The following is a 5114-nucleotide window of genomic DNA, read 5'->3' on the forward strand; positions in this document are numbered from 1 at the left end:
CTTAACTGACTTGCCTAGTTAAATAACAATTGTTATCCCAAACTTGAAAGCTACCAACATTCTGGTAGTTTTACAAGTTTCAGTATCATACTCTCACTTTTGCAAACTTAGTTCCATGACACAACAAATCAACTATGGGATATCCTCCCCGTACCCTTTCCTCAGGATTTTAGGCTACAGCTTTTAGATTGGACATCTGTTGACATGTGATATCTAGATCCTATGGGATTATTGTTAGTCTGGACTACTGTTTTAAGTGTGATATGAGATATCGACATCCTATAGGGGGAATGGTAGTTTCACAACCCACTAAGCTGGTGTCAACTTGTTCCTCGAGGTGCCACTCATTTTGGATTTTAGTAGCTACTGACATCTAGGCTCATCTAGAATGATTTACTGTCAACTTAGCAGATCTGAACCCCTGGTTTCCTGCAGGGCAGTAGTATGCAATCCAAGCCAGGACTAGAAGAGAAGACATGTTTAAACTCATTATATTGAATAGGCGTAAATATACAGTGGTAGATTTGACCATTAGGCAGAAGAGGCAATTGTCTCAGGCCTCACTTCCTCAAGGGATTTTGTGTGCTGGACACAAGAAAACCTGTTTAGTTTCTTTATAATTTCTCAGTTTAAGGCCCGTCTATGCTCCGCAAGCTGCAGCAATGGGGCGCTATCAGAGCGTGGCAGATAAAATAAAAAGTAAGAATGACGATTTAATTTTAACAGAGTAATTACTTAAATTAAGGAATTTCTTTAGTAAAAAGACAGGTACTGCTGATTATACTGCCATCATTGTCGAGGCAGATGACATAAACAGTGCCTTCGGAAAGTATTCAGACCCCTTGACTTTTTCCACATTTTGTTACGCTACAGCCTTATGATGTAATGGGTTAAATTGTTTTCCCCCCCTCATCAATCTACACACAATACCCCATTATGACAAAGCAAAAACGGGTTTAAAGTTTTTTGCTAATTTATATATATATATGTTAAACTGAAATATCACATTCAGACCCTTTACTCAGTACTTTGTTGAATAACCTTTGGCAGCGATTACAGCCTCAAGTCTTCTTGGGTATGAAACTACCAAGCTTGGTAAACCTGTATTTGAGGAGTTTCTCCCATTCTTCCCTGCAGATCCTCTCAAGCTCTGTCAGGTTGGATGGGGAGCATTGCTGCACAGCTATTTTTAGGTCTCTCCAGAGATGTTTGATAGGGTTCAAGTACAGGCTCTGGCTGGGCCACTCATGAACATTCTAGGAAGAGTCTTGGTGGTTCCAAACTTATTCCATTTAAGAAATGATGGAGGCCACTGTGTTCTTGGGGACCTTCAATGCTGCAGAAATGTTTTTGGTACCCTTCCCCAGATTTGTGCCTCGATGCAATCCTGTCTCGGAGCTCTACGGACAATTCCTTCGACCTCATGGCTTGGGTTTTTAGCTCGGACATGCACGTTCAACTGTGGGACCTTATATAGAAAGGTGTGTGCCTTTCCAAATCATGTCCAATCAATTGAATTTACCACAGGTGGACTCCAATCAAGTTGTAGAAGCATCTCAAGGATGATCAATGGGAACAGGATGCACCTGAGCTCAATTTCAAGTCTCATAGCAAAGGGAACAGGATGCACCTGAGCTCAATTTCAAGTCTCATAGCAAAGGGTCTGAATACTTAAGTATTCAGACATCTGTTTATTGTTAATGTGCAAACATTTCTAAAAATCTGTTTTTGCTTTGTCATTAAGGGCAATTGTGCGTAGATTAATGAGTGAAAATATTTGATTAAATCAACTTTAGAATAAGACTAACGTAACAAAATACTTTCCGAATGCACTGTATGTGTAGCCCATGTAGAGTACCAGTCAAACGTTTGGACACCGACTCAGTCAATGGTTTTGCTTTATTTGTACTATTTTCAATATTGTAGAATAATAGTAAAGACATCAAAACTATGAAATAACACATATGGAATCATGTAGTAAATATATTTTCGATTTTATATTCTTCAAAGTAGCCATCCTTTGCCTTCATCCCAGCTTTGCACACTCTTCAAATCAAATCAAAGTTGTCTCGTGTGCCGAATATAACAGTAGACCTTACAGTGAAATGCTTACTTACAGGCTCTAACCAATAGTGCAAAAAAGGTATTTGGTAAACAATAAATAAGTAAAGAAATAAAAACAACAGTAATGAGACAGTCTATATACAGTAGCGAGGCTATAAAAGTAGCGAGACTACATACAGACACCGGTTAGTCAGGCTCATTGAGGTAGTATGTACATGTAGATATGGTTAAAGTGACTATGCATATATGATGAACAGAGACTAGCAGTAGCGTAAAAGAGGGGTTGGCGGGTGGCGGGACACAATGCAGATAGCCAGGTTTGCCAATGTGCGGGAGCACTGGTTGGTCGGGCCAGTTGAGGTAGTATGTACATGAATGTATAGTTAAAGTCACTATGCATATATGATAAACAGAGAGTAGTAGCAGCAGCGTAAAAAGAGGGGTTGGGGAGGTAGAAAATGTACCGGGTAGCCGATTACCTGTTCAGGAGTCTTATGGCTTGGGGGTAGAATCTGTTCAGGAGCCTTTTGGTCCCAGACTTGGCGCTCCAGTACCACTTTCACCGCCTGGTGTAGAGGGCCTGGATGGCAGGCAGCTTAGCCTCAGTGATGTACTGGGCCTTACGCACGCCCCTCTGTAGTTCCTTCCGGTCGGAGGACGAACAATTGCGTACCAGGCAGTGATGCAACCAGTGATACTCTCGATGTTGCAGCTGTAGAACCTTTTGAGGATTCATGACCTATGCCAAATCTTTTTAGTTTCCTGAGGGGGAATAGGCTTTGTCGTGCCCTCTTCACGACTGTCTTGGTGTGTCTCATCTGTCTTGGCATTGTCTCAACCAGCTTCACCTGGAATGATTTTCCAACAGTCTTGAAGGAGTTCCCACATTCGCTGAGCACTTGTTCGCTGCTTTTCCTCCACTCTGCGGTTCAGCCCTTACACAGCCTGGAGGTGTGTTGAGTCATTGTCCTGTTGAAAAACAAATGATTGTCCCACTAAGCGCAAACCAGATGGGATGGAGTATCGCTGCAGAATGCACCGTGAAGCATGGAGGAGTGTGCATTGAATCCTAAACTCACTGACAGTGTCACCAGCAAAGCACCCCCACAATATCATACCTTCTCCTCCATGCTTCACCACGGTGGGAACCACACATGCAGAGATCATCCGTTCACCTACTCTGCGTCTCACAAAGACGTGGCGGTTGGAACCAAAAATCTCAAATTTGGACTCATCAGACCAAAGAACAGATTTCCACCGGTCTAATATTCATTGCTTGTGTTTCTTGGCTCAAGCAGTCTCTTCTTAATGGTGTCCTTTAGTCGTGGTTTCTTTGCAGTAATTCGACCATGAAGGCCTGATTCACGCAGCCTCCTGTGAACAGTGTCTGGTACTTGTAACTTCTGAGGCTGGTAACTCTAACAAACGTATCCTCTGCAGCAGAGGTAACTCTGGGTCTTCCTTTCCCGTGGCAGTCCTCATGAGAGCCAGTTTCATCATAGCGCTTGATGGTTTTTGAGACTGCACTTGAAGAAACATTCAACATCTTAAACATCTTAAAATGTTCCAGATTGACTGAATTTCATGGCTTAAAGTAATGATGGACTGTTATTTCTCTTTATTTGAGCTGTTCTTGCCATAATAAGAACTTGGTATTTTACCAAATCTTCTGTATACCACCCCAACCTTGTCACAACACAACTGATTAGCTCAAACTCATTAAGGAAAGCAATTCCACAAATTAACTTGCGACATGTCCACCCCTGCTAATATAAAACTTAGTACATGAGGCTCACACTGAAACTCAGCAATGCATTCTTGCCTTCCTAACCATCTTAAATAAACATGCCCCATTCAAGAAATTTAGAACCAGGAACAGATATAGCCCTTGGTTCTCCCCAGACCTGACTGCCCTTAACCAACACAAAAACATCCTATGCAGTTCTGCATTAGCATCGAACAGCCCCCGTGATATGCAGCTGTTCAGGGAAGCTAGAAACCATTATAGACAGGCAGTTAGAAAAGCCAAGGCTAGCTTTTTCAAGCAGAAATTTGCTTCCTGCAACACTAACTCAAAACAGTTCTGGGACACTGTAAAGTCCATGGAGAATAAGAACACCTCCTCCCAGCTGCCCACTGCACTGAAGATAGGAAACACTGTCACCACTGATAAATTCACAATAATTGAGAATTTCAATAATCATTTTTCTACGGCTGGCCATGCTTTCCACCTGGCTACTCCTACCCCGGTCAACAGCACTGCACCCCCAACAGCAACTCGCCCAAGCCTTCCCCATTTCTCCTTCTCCCAAATCCATTCAGCTGATGTTCTGAAAAGAGCTGCAAAATCTGACTACAAATCAGCCGGGCTAGACAATCTGACCCTTTCTTTCTAAAATTATCTGCGGGAAATTGTTTGCCACCCCTATTACTAGCCTCTTCAACCTCTCTTTCGTGTCGTCTGAGATTCCCCAAAGATTGGAAAGCAGCTGCGGTCATCCCCTCTTCAAAGGGGGGACAGTCTTGACCCAAACTGCTACAGACCTATATCTATCCTACCATGCCTTTCTAAGGTCTTCGAAAGCCAAATCAACAAACAGATTACCGACCATTTCGAATCTCACCATACCTTCTCTGCTATGCAATCTGGTTTCAGAGCTGGTCATGGGTGCACCTCAGCCACGCTCAAGGTCCTAAACAATATCTCAACCGCCACCGATAAGAAACATTACTGTGCAGCCGTATTCATTGATCTGGCCAAGGCTTTGCACTCTGTCAATCACCACATCCTCATCGGCAGACTCGTGACAGCCTTGGTTTATCAAATGATTGCCTCGCCTGGTTCACCAACTACTTCTCTGATAGAGTTCAGTGTGTCAAATCGGGAAGTCTGTCCGGACCTCTGGCAGTCTCTATGGGGGTGCCACAGGGTTCAATTCTTGGACCGACTCTCTTCTCTGTATACATCAATGAGGTCGCTTCTTGCTGCTGGTGAGTCTCTGATCCACCTCTCACGCAGACGACACCATTCTGTATACTTCCGGCCCTTC

The sequence above is a fragment of the Oncorhynchus keta genome, chromosome 14 (genome assembly GCF_023373465.1).
Source record: "Oncorhynchus keta strain PuntledgeMale-10-30-2019 chromosome 14, Oket_V2, whole genome shotgun sequence".
In the NCBI taxonomy this organism is placed as follows: Eukaryota; Metazoa; Chordata; class Actinopteri; order Salmoniformes; family Salmonidae; genus Oncorhynchus; species Oncorhynchus keta.